Here is a 19397-nt window from a genome sequence, read left to right as displayed (position 1 = left end):
GCAACATTACATATATACTAACCTATATATTATATAGTGTGCATACGCACGGCGCAAAATGATTTAAGATTTCAAAATTACCATTTGCCTAGAATAAAGAATAAACGTTTATGCAAAGGGAAAGAGGTCAAGTCAAATCTTTAAACTCATCTATGTAATCATCACACAAAATTGTATAGTAAGTCAAGTTGGGTGTTATTAGTGCCTGACCCATTTTGAGTACACTTTTGGAAGCTCCCGTTTACAATTACTATTGTGCTTGTATCTAAAGTAGTCCACTGGTATCTCTACATACGAAGTTAATTTGTTCTAGGACCTTGTTTGTAAGTCGAAATGGGCATATGTCAAGCAGAATTTTCCCATAAGAATACATTATAGTTCCATTAATTCGTTCCACAGCCCGAAAACCTACACTAAATCCTTAATAAATTCTGCTGGTACTATTACAAATAGCAATTACACATAGCAAAACAAAAAAATATGAATAAAATTTGTAATAACAATATGATAAAAGTAATAATAATAAGAATACCTACAATAAGGTAACGAATTGGGTTCTAATTTGGTGGATGTGTTTTGCGTGGTGTACCTGAACGCACCGCATGGTTGACTTACTACAGAGTGAGGGGAGACTTTTTAGTTTCATTTTGTTCAGCTGCAACCGACAAGTTCTTAAATAAATGATTAACCCTTTATTGCCAAATGTGTTACATTTGATACACTTAAAATTTCATGATTTTGAGAGTAATTCAGAATTTTGACATTTCCTTTTGGGAAAAAAATGATGGATGCAAGTCAACACAAGCATCTGCAGGTTCCATGAGAAAAAAAACTGGATTTAGCTAGGGTTATAGATATTAGAGCATTTATTACACACATTCATTTTGACATTTCTTTTTACAAATTTTAAGAAATGTTTCATTAGGACCTCTTTTTTCAAATGCTGGGATTCTCTGATAATTGCTTCATGTTGCAGGTCTTTAATGGTTAAAAACCTCACAAAGCTGGTGATTTTTTGGCAATGTTACAATAATAATAATTGTCACCCGACCCCAGATTATGTGGTAGATGAATGATGAACCTTCATTTATAAAGACACCACCTGCACTAACATTTTTGGAACCCATTTGGATTTCTTTCACAAGAAAATCCGCCATGTGTCTTGTGGCAAAACAAAGAAACTGTGGCGCTGTCATAAACTGTCGTATTTTGAGCATGTGGTCGGATGTAGAAACAAATGGCGAGTCAAATTTAACCTCGGATGCGAAAAGATCGTGTGTCAAAGTGATCGTATGTTGAGGTACCACTGTACTTCCCAAATAGTGGGCCGCAGAGTGATGCCGCAGCTGGCATGTGACCTTGGGGAACATACTTTTTTGCCATACTAGAATAAAGTTTAATTGCACATCCACTCACTGGGTGGCAATGGCGCTCTCATTTTCAGAGTGTATACAGTATTTTTTAACCAAACAAGAGCACTGGAGATATGAAGCGCTAAGATGAAGAAATGACAAAGCATATGTCGTGTTTGACTTTTAGCTTTGACTTTTAATACAGTGACGATGAGAAAAGACCAGTATGTTTACTGTGTCTCAAAAGGTTTGCAGCGTACAGCAGGAAGTCAAATCAATTAAGTCAGTGTTACATCAGTAAACCAGCGAGCACAGTTAGCATCATATAAGGTGGCATACCAAGCTGCTCAGTGCAAAATAAACCCACACCATAGCAAAGGAGCTGAGACTGCCTGCAGCAAAAATAAAAACTGTCTCTCTATCATTTTTGTTCTATTAATTGTTGTTTATTTCAGTTAAATTGTTTGGCATATTGTCCTAATGAGTTAATGTTGCTCTTTAATTTGAATGATTATTATTCATTGATTTTATTCAGTTTTATTTTTCAGTATCAAGTGGTCATAAAATGTACCTTGAGTGTATTTTTATAGTTTAGATGTGACCTTTTTTTTAATTCAGGCAAATTGATGTGATTAAGTCTTTTCTGTTACAAACAAAACAATGTTAATAAAGTTATACATCATTGTAAGTTGAGCTACTGTACATTTCTTATTTTCTTTAAAATTAAAAAGGACACAATGTTATGCAGAGGTGTACTCATAATAATAATTTCATAGACAAATGATATGATTTACAGGCGGCAGAGAGTTTGGTGGGGTGCAAAACGTTAATAATTGATCTAGAAGCATCTGAAAGGAATTTGGGGGCCCATGAAGAAATACTACATAAATGCAAATACGGTTTTCGAGAAAACAGCATCAGTTTCGCGCTTTTAGAATCCTCATACCGTTTCGTGGTTTTGTCCCACTTTTCTATTGTAACATAGCCACTATCACAGGATGTGTGTTTGTTGAGTCAAGTACGCGGAAAGAGAAAGGGGTGTGCGCTCACTAATCTGCACAGAAAGAAAGGGGTGGCGTTGTAGCTTTTGGCTCATCACTCCCGCTAGAATGCTGACACAAGTGCTCCTTCATTTGCTTTCAACGGGGCCGCCACATGCACACACGTCCTCGCAACCCAGCTCTGTCTTTCTCTCTCTCACACACACACATAGACGCGTGCACACACACACAGGAAACACGCTCCCCTCTGGGTGTTCCAAACAGGCTAGGGTGTGATTTGCTTGGCAATGGAGAACAACAAAGAAGTGCCTCTTGCTATTCTGATGTACATCCCATCCTCTCAATTTATCAGATGGTCTCTTTCAATTAGTGAAGGTGAATAAAACATAGCCAGTGTTTTTGTGGCTGTTTCATTCATTTGTCCAGCCGCCTGGCCGCACTCGGTCTCATTACCAGCACAGACTGTTCTGCCCAAAATAAGGCAACGTTTGTTGTCACTCAGACTTTGACGTAGACTATGACTCTGTGAGCATACTTTATAGTATGTGTTTTTTTTCACATCCCAAGAGATGCCTGAAGTAGGTCTTGTCAAAAGAAAAAAAATGTTTGCAACTGTTTAGCAGGCAAGAGACAGCAAAAGCACTAATGAAATATTTAAAGTAATTAGACGTTACGGATTAGAAGTGTGTTCCTATACAACATGATGGCCGCTTCAAGAAATACCAAGGTCATATACAGTGGACCCCCGCTTCTAAATGGTCGGTATGCACCGTTGTGGTCGTGAAAGGCGCCATTTGCAGCCAATCACAGCGGCTCCTCTTATTCCCTTTAAATGTGATTCACTCACATCTTGCATGAACAAATCTCCATTTGGTAAAGGATGCAGTGATTTCAAAGACATGCCCTCACTATGCCAGCTTGGCGCAGAACGGTCTGCTGAACTTGACAGCCTTTGTGAATGAAGTGCTTTTCTGGGCCGATAAGTGAACAGCGCAAGGTGATTTGTCTTCATTTTTTAGTTGAACGAGGTAAAAAAAAAACTGGTACTGGCCGCCAACCAATTACAGAAGTCTCTTACACACAAAAAATATTACAAACTATACACTGAAAGTGATTTAATCCATCTGTATTTATTGGCTTTTGCCACCATCCCTCTTTAGAAATTGTAAGAATGCTTATTAGACTAATAGACATCTATCAGTACTTCCTCTTTGTTCTTAAAAGGAGGGGGTGGGGTGAAACCAGCAATTCCCCACACTCGTCATGGAGAGGTGCTTAGTGAACAAATAGATATGCTCGCTCTGATGCATTAAAGCCTACCAATGTCCATATAATGACTCATTTGAATAGATAATTCAATGACAGGATGTAGCAAGCATAACTTTTGGTAGCGGGTTAAAAAACAAATGAAAAAAAAAAAGCAGTTCTTCAGCCTTAGAAGTAGGGCTGCAGCTATCGATTATTTTAGTAGTCGATTAATCAATGAACTAGTTAGTTTGAATAATCGAGTAATCCAATAAGGAACAAGAAAAATTAAAATACCTGAGCTGAGCCTCAAAAAGTATAAAAAATAAATAAATAAATGAGGATCTATGTAGAACAACAGAACAATTGCCTAACTTACATTGTAAAAGTCCGCTAGCTTAATGCTATAAAATGCTAACTTTTTTTTTACAGTGTTCTTATCAAATGGTTCAGACACACACTCCCACAAAAAACGGCTAAATATACCTATAAAGTAATTTACGAATGCATTAAGAAACATTAGTTCAAACAAAAGCTTACGTTGGTCTTAACAGGGAGCAGTTGGATTCAGCCAGATGAAATGAGGCAGACCAGAGGGCTGTGTATCCACCCTAATCAATAAAACAAAATGCAAACTTTCAAAAATAAACCATTAATTAAATGAAGCAACAAAATTTAATTCGAATATTCTTTTTCTAATCGAATACTTGAGTTAATCAATTAATCGTTGCAACACTACTTACAAGTTCATGTTGACAGCTGGAAAATGGAAGACATTGTTTTAAAAAGGGACTATTTGTTTCTATTAGTGTTACACTGGTATCATTTTTTGGCCCCGATACCGATACCTGGCTGTGCAGTATCGGCCGATACCGATTCCATACAGATTCCACCCCGTTTATATTTGTATAAACATATATAAATATATATATAAACATATACAGTATATATATATATATACTGTATATGTGTGTGTATACCGTATTTTTCGGACTATAAGTCGCACCAGTCATAAAATGCCCAACGAAGAGGAAAAAAACATAAATAAGTCGCACCGGAGTATAAGTCGCATCTTTGGGGGAAATTTACTTGATAAAATCCAACTCATAGAACAGATATGTCATCTTGAAAGGCAATTTAAAATAAAAATACAATAGAGAAAAACATGCTGAATAAGTGTACAGTATGGTAATGGTACATGATCCATGAACAACAAATTGCGAACGTGGCCGGTATGTTAACGTAACATAGCTATTAAGAGTTATTCAGATAACTATAGCATAATGAACATATTAACAAGTTTACCAAGCCATCAGTGTCACTCCAAAACAACATTGAAATGAAATAATAATGTGTTTATAACTTCACACATATGTCGCTCCAGAGTATAAGTCGCACCCCCAGCCAAACTATGAAAAAAAAACTGACTCATAGTCCGAAAAATACGGTATAGATACTTTTTTTTTTCAAAGAGATACATACTTGGATGTGAAATCATTGCTGTCAAAGCTTTGTCAAATGTTATAATACTGGACCGGTAAATGTTATCGACGCAGTCTTTGTTGGTATTCGCCGATACCAATACCACCATTTCGGGCCGGATCGGCGCCCCCTGCCGATACTCGTATCGGTATCGGTGCATCTTTAGTTTTTATTGAAGGGAATGAAGGTATGTACAGACATGGCATCGTGAGGGAGAAAGCAAACGTTGGCAACATGGATAAGCTATAAGCAACAGGGCTTAATGAAGTAAAACGACAAGGCACATCTAGGGACTTTTTCAAATTGGTTCAATTTATTGCAGCTCAGTAAAGCTCTGCAATCAGTTGTATTGTTGCAAAAGTGCAAAACAGTGGAGGAACACAACAAGGCAATTTGAATTCATTGCTTTATTATATAATCTAATATTTATGGCTCCCCCTACAGCGAATGCTCCCAGATAACCTGCAGAAAATAACATGACCGCTGCTTTTATTCCTTCAACTGCGCCTGCATTTTATCAGGAAATAATATTGAGGTGGAATACTGTATTGAAAATGATATAATGTATTATATTCTACTGTGAGGACCAGAGATTAATATTAAATTTAGGATTCACAGCCATGTGGAGGATTGCTCCATCTTCGCAACAAATTGTGCACCATTTAGAATATACATAAATGTGTTTTTTCCTCTATGATCCAAGCTTGTTTGACAAAAGTTGAAAAATGGAGACTTTTTTTATTGTGAGTGTTATTATAAGTGAAATGAATTGTGTGAATTCATTTATCGTCTTAAATCAATTATTTAGTATTATTCATGCACAAATTAGATTTTTTTTTTTTTTTTTAAACCCTTACAGGGCACTTATTTTACTCATTGGCTGCCATTGACGGCGCTAGATGTTCATTCCATTTTGACTGGGAGGGGATGAATGAATGTACATTCATTCAGACTAGATGCCTTCTTAGTCTTCCTCATTTTAACCGATTCATTGTCTATTCCCATCAACGGCATGCAATGAGTTAAATATTAACGTGAAAAAAACCTTAGTGCGTTACTTGAGGCCGTAAACTGTGTATTTCTGGTTATATTCATTTTAATTTTCCATGTTTAATTTTAATTCATACGAATTTATAAATGTGTGTATATTTTAAAAATCTTGAATCTGAATAATAATTATATATACACACATGTATTTGGCGGAAAACACAGACACGGCTGAAAAAGCAGTTTCTGCTTTTGCACACCTCTTTCAAATAAACTGCTGTATTTTAAGCCAAAAGAACTGTCGCGTTTGATAGAACAATATGTCTATATGCTGCCATGGCAGATTCATGGCACATTAAGCCCCGGAACTATTTTTAATTTGTCCGTTTTACACTGGAGACCCCCCTTTACAGATGTCGCACAACCGCACAACCGAAAAGAGGTAGTACGCGATGATATCTCGTTAAAACCGTGGCGTCTTTAATTATACTCTCTCATGCTCTCACCTCTAGTCAGGGTTTTGCTGTTTAATTTTTTTTTTTTTTTTTAATTAAATGCCTCCCTGTTCAAAAATTTTCTTCCCCCCAGAAAATTGAGATTTTAAGCTTTCCAATGATGTACACATGCATATAGGACAATTTTGAAATTTGTCCAAATTAGGGGAACTTCAGGTCACCTTAGTGTTTTCCGCCATATACATATACAGTGGTACCTCTACATACAAAGTTAATTCGTTCCAGGACCTTGTTTGTAAGTCGAAATGGTCGTATGTCGAGCAGGATTTAAGAATAATAATAAATAGGAATACATTATAATTCTATTAATTCGTTCTAAAGCCCAAAACCCTACACTAAATCCTTGATAAATACTGCTGTTACTATTGCTAATAGCAATTACAAAGAGCAAAACAAATAAATTATGAATAAAAATCAGAATAATAATAATATAATCATAGTATTAATAATGATAATTCCTGTAATAAAGTAACGAATCTGGTCCTAATGTGGCGGACTTTTTTTGCTGTACCTGAATGCACCGGGCTGACGTGACGCGATTCTATTTTACTTTCTGTTTTGATGCTGGTGTCAGTGTTGCACAAGTTGATGGAATAAATGATCAGAAACCTGACGATGCTGGCAATTTCTTTGGCGATGTTACCACAATAAAAGTTGTCACCTTAACTTATAAAGACTGGTAAACGTAGGAGGACCGCCGGCCGAGATCGACATTCTACGGCACTATTGTGCGAACCAGTTCATGGATGCCCACACCATGCTTTTTTTGCTATCATTTACATTTTCATTTCAATGGTAAGCGTCACCTTTTCTTTTTCTCCACCTATTGATTTCTCTCACAAGAAAATCAGCTGTGCGTCCGTCTTCCGGAAAAACAAAGAAACTGCAGTGCTGTCAAAAATCGTCATATTTCGAGCATGTCGTCAGATGTAGAAACAAATGGCAAGTCAAATTTTACGTCGGATGTTGAAAAGATCGTGTGTCAAAGCGAGCGTATGTCGAGGTACCACTGTATATATTAGGGGTGTAACGATACACAAAAGTCATGGTTCAGTACAGATTTGGTCTAACGGGATCAGGAGCAACACAAAGGCTTTATTTTATCACATTTGGAAGTTAAAGTTTGTTCCAATGGCCAAAACAAAAAATCAGCCCTGATCAAAGTGCATAATCAATAGAAGAAAATGGTACATACATAGGCATATTCTGCTCAGATGTATGTCTCTTCCAGTTAAAGGCTGTATTTTGATAGCTGAGTTTTATGACTGGATTTTGTTGCCACGTTTTTGCATAAATGTCTTCAGTTGACATCTGCTATCACTTGAATAGAATCACACATTAACATGCAGAGAGAAGGCGGGTCAATGTAACTGGAAAGGTACCGACAGTCATCCAGCATTACCATGCATGGCATCAACCCTAGCAAAGACGGACCAATGTGAGAGATCCAGATAAAACATCGGCAGAAGAAAGTAAGATGACTATCTCACCAAACTGGTTCTTTTAGATGCAGAGACACAGCTCCAGCAAGAGCGAGGAGAGGTGCTTAGCACCAAGATTTCATTTCTGGAAAGAGTATATTTGTGGAGCGTTAAGGCATGAAAGTCAGGGCAAGAAGAAAGCTTAGCAGATACGCAATCACTCAGTTTCTTTGTGTAGATTATATTTACTCTGTCTTCTCCACTATAATGAGGACCAACACGGTACGACAGTATAACCCAGAAACGTCATCGGCGCGACAACGTGGTCGCCGCGAGAACGCAGTGAAACACGGGCGTTAAAGTCAATCAGCCAATGAACACGGCAGTGCGGCCGCATGTTAGACGCGTCCCAGAAGCGGCTCAACACGACGCACGCGAAAAGAACAGCAGAGTTTATTGTGTTGTTATTGTTTATTATTTATCTGTGTCAATACTAATACCGGTAGCTAGAATCGGGCAGACCGGAAGTCACTCGTGTAAAAATACGGTGGATCCAGTCGATTTTCAAATTAATATGCAATCGTAACCCACTTTTTGAGTCCATCAGATCGCTTGAGTGGTAGATCGGGGCATAGTTGGCTGGTCTTTGTTGATTTACTGCTGTCTTCTCTGCTATAATAATAACCAACACGGCCCCATGTTCAATACAAAACCCTCCTACCACAACAAAACAAGTAGGAACTAATATTTACATAGGAACTTAAGTTATACAACATAAAATATACAATATAAATGAATACTACGTCACATTTGTAAAATAAAAACACATAATAAAATAAATAATAGCCCATTTAAATAAAATAAATTGAAATGGGCTAAAATACCTGTAATTAAATAATATGAATAATAAATTTTGCACAATTAAATTTATTAATTTCTGTGTGGCGCTTTACCTTGAAAAAATCCACCAATAAAGCTTTTGAAAACCGTTCATAAGAAAAAAAAATGATTTATTGAGGCATTTCATTTGTAAAATACATGTTAAAATCTTTGTCATTGGGATTGCTTTTCTCGTTAGCACAGGACTTCTTTTTTCTTTCAGAAAGAAAGCTGACCAATACGCGGGGTCTGAAAGGCAAATTGTTGTTGGATTATCTTTAAATACCCGCTACTTTTTGAGCAGAATTCTAGCTTTGTATAGGCTAATGTTCCTATTGTTGAAAGCACAAAGGTGTGTAATAAACAACTAGCACATTTATATTTTGCATTTTGTTTTCTTACTGTACCGAAAATTAACCGAACCGTGACCTCAAAACCGAGGTACATACCGAACCGAGATTTTTGTGTACCGGTACACCCCTAGTACGGTTAACACTTTATTTGACAGCGGTGTAATAAGACTGTCATAAGACCGTCATAAATGTGACATGACACTATCATGGGCATAACTGAATGCGATGTCATTAAGTCATCCGGCAAATTATGTCACTAATTCCATTTATGTCCAGCTTGGATCTTTTACATCCATTCAAAAGTGAGATAATTTGCCGGATAACAGTAAATGACATTTTTTATAAGCATACATTAATGGTCATGATAGTTTCATGTCATAATTATGATTGTCTAATGACAGTCTTATGGCGCTGCTGTCAAATAAAGTCTTACCATATATCATAACTAGCAATGAATGAACTTTGCTTTTTCCAGGCAAATGTAACAAGAAATCTAATTGGAGGGCAAACAGCCACTCGGTGTACTTCCGCTAGCTCTCTGATTGATTGGCTTTGTGGCACATTTGTAACGTGTGCCAACTGAGCGCGCAGAGAAAACAAACCGGAAGCGCATGGGCTCATGAGATTGAGCTAAAGTGGGAGGGAGGAAATGAGTGGCTAAAACTAAAATGCAAATACCATTATGAAGCACAGAGTAGATTTTTTTCGGCTCAATAGACCCTACTCACGTGACGTCACAGCCACGCCCCCTTGCCATGTTGTCCGTCTACTCGTCATGTTAATGCATTAGCGCTTCGTAAATTCCTCCTATTATGGCGTGTTTTTCTGCTCGTTAACATTAATAATCAAAATGGTGAAGTCGTGTGTGGCGGTCGGTTGCAAAAACAGAGAAGACAGACGGAGAGACTTGAAGTTTTACCGTATTCCGAGAGACCCGGAGAGGAGAGCGAGATGGATTGCTGCAATTCGACGAGAAAACTGGGCTCCAAACGACTACCACAGATTATGTAGTAGTCATTTTATATCTGGTAAGATGCATTTAATATATATTTAGAGGGTTTTGGGCTGACAACCACAATTAAGATCACTGCTAGGCTAATCGCCGACAACATACACTCAGACGTTGTGAATGAACTACCTGAAAATATATAATTATAAGGGGATAATAAGACAGTTGTCATACAATTAATTTACAATTTCACTATTGAGGTCAAAAGCCAAAAAATAAATTCAACTAGGGACAATCTGGAGTAGTGCTATCGCACTTCATATTTATTACATATTATGTATGTAGTGAGAATGCTATCGCTAAACCATATAAACATCAAAAGCCATTGACAAATGACATGAAATACATTAGACTTGACAGTGGATGTTAGCAAGAACAAAAGATTTTGAAAATTTCGTAACTCACCTTCCCGAGCACAAGATAGATTCCTGCCGAATTTTCTTGGACGAGGACCTGTTTCACCCAACCAGCAACGAAGTATTTATAAGCCTCCAAGCTCTTAAAGTTTTTCAAACTTTCGTGAGAATAGGCTGATTTTGCGTGGACAACATAGTTGTAAATATCAGGGGTGTCAGGCAAAGACGGCGAAGACAGTGGGTCGAAAAACATCGATTTAGGCATCAAATATGGATCTGGCGAATGGATAAACTGAAGCTTTTCCACATAATGCCTTTTATGCAACGCATCCAATGAGTTTACTGAGTCAGATAACACCGGGGCTTCCATGAATTGCTCTATAACTTGCACGACTAATTGAAAACAATGAGAATAGGTCTAAAAAATACGGACAATATGGCGGCCGGATACAGCGACACTTCATTTTGTGACGTAGGTGAGTAGGGTCTATATATTTTTCCTGTGTTCAAAATCTATCATTGCTAGCTCAAAATCTTTAATTGCTCGCTCAATATATTTTCTGTGCTCAAAATCTATCATTGCTCGCTCGGAATTGTGGCAGAAATGTAATGCCATAGACAAACACGCACACCGGACCACACACAAATGCTCAGGAATGAAGGAAACAAACGCATTTTACCAGACGGGTGCTGATTACCTGCTGGTCCCAAAGCCTGGCAGAGCCCCTTCAGTGTCAAACACATACAAAATCACTCTGGTCCGCCTCGGAGCAAATCGTGTGTCAGGAAGAGCAGGACTCTGCAATAATGATAAAAAGATTTCATCACTCTGGGCAATACCCTTTAGAAAATCTGGTTAATGACAGTTCAGGATGAACTATGAAATCCACCTAAAATGCAATCCAAAAAAAAAAAAAAAAATGCCTGGCCAAACAAATGAGATTATGTAGTATGTATTTATTGGGGCATTTCTTTGCATCATCTATAATCCATTGTAGATGTAATCCATTATATGCTTTTCACACGGTAAAGTGACGAAGACACACCTACACTACACTACACCTTGTTCACAATCTGGTTGGTTGGTATAACTAAACACCTACACAAAATGCGTTATGTAGTGGATAGCGTTTCATGATTGACAGCAAAGACGACTACTGTCAGGGCCGGCGCTAACTATTTTGGTGCCCTAGGCATAAATGCTTTGTGGTGCCGTGTCGCCCCCCCCCCCGAGCCCCCCATCCACCAATACAAGACAAAACATTCAGGGATTATACGGTGAAATATTGTTTTGAACCATGGTACAAACATTTTCTAAATTAATTATAGTATTATGCAGGCCCATATTTAAAACACAGATATATGAAAACTTTAATATACCTTTATAGACATGGACTGATAGGGCACTATATAAACATTCTGGACATAATGTGGAAACAATGAATACGAAAGGGGAAATCTACATAGCTTTAAGATTGTTTTTTTTCTTCTAATTAGATTCACCAGTAGATGTCGCTCTTGGCCTCTGAACCTCTCGAAAATGACTGCGGCTTCTTACTAATGGAAAAATGTCGGTATCAACATAGTCGTTGCATAAAACCACCACCGGTATGTCTCGTAACATTCCATTTAATTTTCATTGTGCAATGAATTTGCTTGTCACATCATTTCCACCACAGCGTTTTGGAGTGAGTTTTTTTGGTTGTGCACACTAATAAACCGATCATAACCCGATTTCTGGAGTTACCAGATTATTCAAGTGGTCATGTCAAGAGCATGATCCGCTATCCTTTATCTGATAAACACCGCTATTTTACATCTCTGAGCATGTTTACAAATGGAAAAACGGATGTCGCTAGAGAGGCCTTAGGGACTTGCCTGGCACGGCCAGACTGTTCTCCCTGTATTTTTCAAACACTGAGAGAAAAGTCTGGGAACCAGCCCATTAACGGTCTCTCGAGCAGGTACAAAATCAATCGACAAATCAGATTTGTTTATTTGCGTGACGTGTCCTTAACGAGCAACGTCACTCTTGCGCGTCGGAAGTCGTCTCCACAACAACACAGATGGTGAACAGGAGAGCCGAGAATATGTTCCAATCCACGGTAAAATCAGTTTTAAATGACCAAAAACACATCGACATGAGTCATTGACAACAGTCTGTCTCGCGCTAGCCATGTTGAATAAACTCCCCTCTCCTCGTATGTTTACTTCCGCGCGCAAGTCCCTCGTCCTGCCCTCGTCGTTTTACTAACGTCACGTCTGCCCGTCGCTGATTGGTCCACTCCCCTGTCTGTTTGCTGTGGCTTGCTCCGCCCTGGAAATTGTATCCGCTGAATGGTGGCCAGACTCAATAGCTTGAGCCCAGCGGTGAGTATGGTGTACCAGGCAAGCACAGGAGATTCTTTTTTTGTGTAAATAATGAGCCTATGTTACTTATATTTGTATTACTTGCATTTATCAGTTATAAGTTTTATTTTAAATACTATATATTGTTGTTATTATTACAATTACTATTTTTTAGGATTTTTTACAAACTTAATTTTTTTTTGTGCCCCTTCAGGCAGAGTTGGTGCCCTACGCGCAGTGCGTGTTATGCGTATGCGGAGCGCCGTGTCTGACTACTGTAGAAGTGTTATCAAGACCTCTGAAAATGTGGAGATGGCATTTTTTGTAATGTAGGCCACAATGTTAATTTGGTCTACAAGTGTGGCCTACATGACCCAAAATATGATGGCCACATATGTGGAGAGCAGGTCTCAATTACAATTATATTACTCATAGGCGTCCAATTCACTTAAAGTGGGAGGGCCTGGCTGTGAATGTGCATGTTTCAGTGCAATTGACGACACTAGGAGAGGGATGGGGAGAGATAATTCGCAGCCAGCCTCTCTCTGTCAAAATGGATTGAACGTTTAGCGCCGTCAATGGAGCCAATGATTTTACGAGTTGTTTCTGTTGAATTATCAAAAAAAACAAACTATTCGGTCTAATTTTTTTTTTCTGTTGAATGTTCATCTTAACCACTTTTGTAATCTTACTTTAAAAAAGTAATTAATTACAGTTACAAATCACTTCTCCCGAAAAGTAATTGTGTTAGTAACTCAGTTACCTGAATGTAAGAGTAATTAGTTACTTGTCAAAGTAACTGGTGATAATTTTCATGTTTTGCTTTGTTTTTATCTAAAAAAAAAAAGAAAAAAAAAGAGGTCACACAATGTGAAGTTTAAAGGGTTTTTGGGACAATTGGCCCTAGCCCAATTCTATACTCTAAACTTAACTAGACACAGGGGTATTGCGGATATTGTGATAACTAGATAGTAACCTTTGCTATGTGTTGAAGTCATTTAATGTTGTGAATCAACCGTTAAAGTTGTTAAAATTGTTCCCGTTATTGCATTAGTTCCCTTCTGTCTACTTTCGACATGTGTAAGTTAAAAAACTTTCATCATTTTAAGATTGATTTAAGTCAAGATTTTGCCGATTTAGGAGCATTTTAGATAAAAACACTTACGTTCGCCAAAAAACTGATTATAACTGGTCAGTGAAGAAAACAACAGCAACAACAGTTTGGACAAGGCAATATCAAAGGCATGCAAAATCAGACAAAACAGGCCCAGACCTTAAAGGGTTAATGTACTGTATATTTCAGGGCCACACACTTGCTAAGCCACTTAGCTTGATTGATCTCAAATACACTCACCGGCCACTTTATTAGGTACACCATGCTAGTAACGGGTTGGACCCCCTTTTGCCTTCAGAACTGCCTCACTTCTTCGTGGCATATATTCAACAAGGTGCTGGAAGCATTCCTCAGAGAGCCTGGTCCATATTGACATGATGGCATCACACAGTTGGCGCAGATTTGTCGGCTGCACATCCATGATGCGAATCTCCCGTTCCACCACATCCCAAAGATGCTCTATTGGATTGAGATCTGGTGACTGTGGAGGCCATTTGAGTACAGTGAACTCATTGTCATGTTCAAGAAACCAGTCTGAGATGATTCCAGCGTTATGACATTGCGCATTATCCTGCTAAAAGTAGCCATCTGAAGTTGTGCACATTGTGGTCATAAAGGGATGGATATGGTCAGCAACAATACTCAGGTAGGCTGTGGCGTTCCAACGATGCTCAATTGGTACCAAGGGGCCCAAAGAGTGCCAAGAAAATATTCCCCACACCATTACACCACCACCACCAGCCTGAACCGTTGATACAAGGCAGGATGGATCCATGGTTTCATGTTGTTGACGCCAAATTCTGACCCTACCATCCGAATGTTGCAGCAGCAATGGAGACTCATCAGACCAGGCAATGTTTTTCCAATCTTCTATATTCCAATTTCGATGAGTTTGTGCAAATTGGAGCCTCAGTTTCCTGTTCTTAGCTGAAAGGAGTGGCACCCGGCATGGTCTTCTGCTGCTGTAGCCCATCTGCCTCAAAGTTTGACGCACTGTGCGTTCAGAGATGCTCTTCTGCCTACCTTGGTTGTAACGGGTGGTTATTTGAGTCACTGTTGCCTTTCTATCAGCTCGAACCAGTCTGGCCATTCTCCTCTGACCTCTGGCATCAAGAAGGCATTTACACCCACAGAACTGTCATTCACTGGATATTTTTTCTTTTTCGGCCCATTCTCTGTAAACCCTAGAGATGGTTGTGCGTGAAAATCCCAGTAGATCAGCAGTTTCTGAAATACTCAGACCAGCCCTTCTGGCACCAACAACCATGCCACGTTCAAGTCACTCAAATCACCTTTCTTCCCCATACTGATGCTCGGTTTGAACTGCAGGAGATTGTCTTAAACCATGTCTACATGCCTAAATGGACTGAGTTGCCACCATGTGATTGGCTGATTAGAAATTAAGTGTCAACGAGCAGTTGGACAGGTGTACCTAATAAAGTGGCCGGTGAGTGTATATAATCTACTGTATATCATGTTTATCTTAATAAAAAAAATACCATCCTAATAAAAACACTCTCATTAGTGGCAAAATGCAATAGAAAGAAATACATTTACAAAAGAGACACATGCAGTAAATTCAATAAACTTTTTAATTTACATCTCATATCATAACTTGGATCGTGATATATTCTGTGAGGTAGCTACTATGTAAAAAGTCAATAAAGTGAAAATGCAGGCTCTTGATTAAAAATTCAAATGTAACAAAAGGAACTCAACAACAGTATTGCTTGTTGTGACATGACTTACAGTGTGGTGTAGTTCATATTAACAATAAGTCTGATTGCACAACTTTTCAAGACCTTTGTCAACAGCACGGAATATGTGCTGTTATAATAAGGCCATATTAAGTGGTACAGAGCCAACATTATTTGTCATGTGATACACCGCAGTGACGAAGTGAAATAGCATTAAACTCCAAACCACTTGGGCATTTATAATGGTTACATTCATATTTTAGGAAAGACCTTAAATTCAATGAAATTCTAGTGAAATAATTCTGGCTTACTTTCCTTTCAAAATAAGTGATCTAACATGAATTTCAATGGCGTTCCAATGTGGAAATGAGGAATGTTGAGGTGTAGTTACATAAGACATTAACCTGTTTGATCCGTAAACATTGTAACTCAGGTTACGCAATTTGTACAAATAATATAAAAAATAGCTTGATAAGTATTTTTTTAAGGCACTATAACAAATGAATTTATGTGCTTTATACCAAGATGGGGGAGAAATTGATTTCTTGCAGCAAACACTGCTACTAAACATGACAAATCACAGTACAGTGGTACCTCGACATACGATCGCTTTGACACACGATCTTTTGGACATCCGACGTAAAATTTGACACGCCATTTGTTTCTACATCCAACGAAATGCTGGAAATACGACGATTAATGACAGCGTCGCAATTTCATTGTTTCCCCGCAAGACTGACGCACAGCGGATTTTCTTGTGAGAGAAATCAGCATGGGTTCTAAGAATGTTAAAGCTGGTGGTGAAAAAGGGAAAAAAGGGAGGTTTACCACTGAAATGAAGATGGAATGATAGAAAAATATGAGCATGGGGTGCAAGTCTGAACTGTTTGACAATAGTCCTCCGACCACCAGTCTTTATAAGTTAAGGAGGCAATTATTATTCTGGTACCATCGCCAAAGAGATTGCCAGCTTTGTATGGTTTTTAATCATTTATTTCAGAAATTGTGCAACACAACACGCCAACAGGCCCAGATCTAGGTTTACCCACCAGAGTGGGCACTAAGAAATCTTGAGGGGGCACCCCCAATGCAGGCTTTTTTTTACCCTCTACATTTCTCCGGGCTTGAGACCGATGCAAGTAGGACACTGGCTTGTGTCCCGTTGAGGCTGCATTAATTTTGGGGGGGTTTATTTGTTTTCTTTTTTTTTTTTTTTTTTTTTTTTTTTCATTCATCTTCCTACTTGTTCTCGCAGTTGGCGTGATGTCACGATGACGTCATCTTGCATAGCAACGTGTTGCCATTTCGAGATGGGGGCACGCACAGGTAAACATCCATAGACAAACGTTGTCTGAAATTCGTATATTTCAGCTGTGTTTTGCGTCTTTTTTTCATAAAAACGTCTTAAATATGACTTATTATTATCACGAGTCACTGCCGACAACTTAAAATTAGCGTGTATTGGCCTGCAAATCTGCCCATACAAAATTGCAGCTGATAGCCGGATAAACAACCCAAAGGAATTGCCTGCAGTGGAGTTCGGAAACATCTACAACTACCTCATAAAGTCACCCAGTAAGTTGACCTTTATCAATTACATGGAATATGTACTGTGTGGAACTAAGAAAACTGGTAGTATATACGGAGGGATTATTTCTGCCGTAACCGGTAATTCGCCTCCTAGCGTTATTTAGCCGTGAACACGTCATGGCAAAATAACCAATTCCCACCAGGTCAATAATATACCGATTGACCGATCAGAGCAGTTCACGGCAAAAGAAAACGCTTTGCGAGTTGTCGGTTACGGTAAAAATAACCACTGTCTAGTCTATTGAATCCTAGCAGATAATTGGGGCAAAAAAAAAAGTCGATTAAAGTTTACTCAACAGTAATAAAATGTCGGCCGCAAACATAAATGTGCCTGGATTTAGGTTCCCACTGGCGAGAATCAGTGACGTGCGGTGAGGTTCATGGTTGGTGAGGCACTGACTCCTTTAGAGTCAGATTTCCAAATATATAAACCAAAAAGGATAGCTTATTCAATTGGCTACTGGTTATTTCATATCTCATCAGCATTCTTCACAAAACACGCACACACGGTACATATTATCGATACGTAAAAGTAAGAAAATAACATGCATTTGCGATAATTCATGCAACATAAATGAGAGTAAAGAGTGGTGTACAAAACCACAGAATTCAATTCTGACCTTTAGTGAAATATTCAGTTGTTTTTAAAACTTGTAATTCTGATACTTTAATCAATTTATTACAGATTGCTAAACAAAATGTGTGAAAAGAAAAACAAAGAATATTTTATTTAAGGCCAAAATTTAGTTAGGACATTAATAAGACCAAACAGATTGGATGAAGGGGGCAAAGGGCCACATTTCTCATGTATATGAACCTAGTTAATTAATAGGCAAAATGATCAATGCAAAATAAATCCCATTGGTTCAGATGATACACTGTTCGATTCAAACCTTTGTTTTCAAAAAATACTAAAGAAACATTTTGAAAACTTCCTGAATAAATGTCTGGTTTTTATTAGCATAAACATAATGAAAATAATTTACTTAATAATGGTAGGGTCAGTTCTATCCTTACAACATATGGAACTATTGAAAGATCTAAATTCTCTATATAACTGAACATTATATCATGCAAAAAAGGTAAGGTTGCTTAAACGTTGGTGGGGACAATTTTAGCATCCTGAAAAGTTGGTAGTGTTATGTCCCTACCGTCCCTATGCAAACCAACGCCCTTTTTGTAAAAGTCCTCCTTATTTTCCTTTACCTTAAAAAAATCTCTCCGCCTCAATGGAGAGGATTGCTTCAATTAGATCGCTGTGTTCTATTTGACAAGCCAGAACACACAGTGGATGTGTCCAAATGTCTAGCTAACCTTTCATCTTTCTTAGCAAAACCATGTAATCGTTCTACATATATGCCACGTTTAGAAGAGCTTACACGCTCATCGTTACCACGAAATGTTAACTCCTGTTTAGCTTGGATGCAGGTTGCATTAATGAGGTATTTCAAACTCTTTACCTTAGCATTCTGGATGCTACCGTTGAGCTTCCGCTGTTCGTCAAAGCCAAATCGATCCTTGAGCTTCCAAAAGTTTTTAAAGCAATCAGGCTTTGAATGTGAGCGGTCGAGCTCTCGTGTTTGCTGAGGCTTCGTGGTAGTTTTTTAATGTCACAATATCTCGTGTTAGTCCAGACATTGGCACAAGTTGAGAAAAAAAGGCAGGGAAAGCAGCAAAGCCGATTTTTTCGAAGGACAGCCACATAGCCAGTCTTTTCGGGTGTACCAGTACGTTTGAAAAGCACGAGTTATCTTCTGTCCCGTAGTTTGAAGCAAACCTTTTAGCTCCGGTGTTGTTAATCGCGTCCACTTTTGACGGAAAGTCCAGTTTCACGTACGCCCCCTTTCAGTGCGGCAGAGTACTATCTGCCGCAAGCTGTGCCTTTTCACTGCGGTTTTATTTCCCATCAGAAAAACTAAATATGTCGCTAACAAAAATTCAACTTTAAGGGTTAAAGACATTAGCCGGACTGTGGAAAATCAGGTCAAATAAACGTATCTGGAAACATTATAATGGCGACATGCAGATGTACGGCAACCAGCACGCT

At 38.4% G+C, this 19397-nt stretch overlaps 1 protein-coding gene across 1 annotated transcript in view; it reads right to left on the bottom strand.

Moving 5' to 3' along the window:
- Positions 1 to 7860: 7860 nt before the first annotated feature.
- The window catches only part of LOC130914581 (E3 ubiquitin-protein ligase RNF128-like), a 64531-nt gene continuing 52994 nt past the window's right edge, over positions 7861 to 19397 (bottom strand). The window contains exons 2-4 of the transcript XR_009062963.1: positions 11299 to 11399; positions 8073 to 8148; positions 7861 to 8001 (exon numbers count right to left, since the gene is read on the bottom strand). The gene's annotated coding sequence lies outside the window, so the exon portion shown is untranslated. The remainder of the gene's footprint in view (positions 8002 to 8072; positions 8149 to 11298; positions 11400 to 19397) is intronic.

Source organism: Corythoichthys intestinalis, chromosome 1, assembly GCF_030265065.1.
Source record: "Corythoichthys intestinalis isolate RoL2023-P3 chromosome 1, ASM3026506v1, whole genome shotgun sequence".
In the NCBI taxonomy this organism is placed as follows: Eukaryota; Metazoa; Chordata; class Actinopteri; order Syngnathiformes; family Syngnathidae; genus Corythoichthys; species Corythoichthys intestinalis.
Note: the sequence above shows the minus strand (reverse complement) of the source record. Positions and strands in the feature narration are given on the sequence as shown.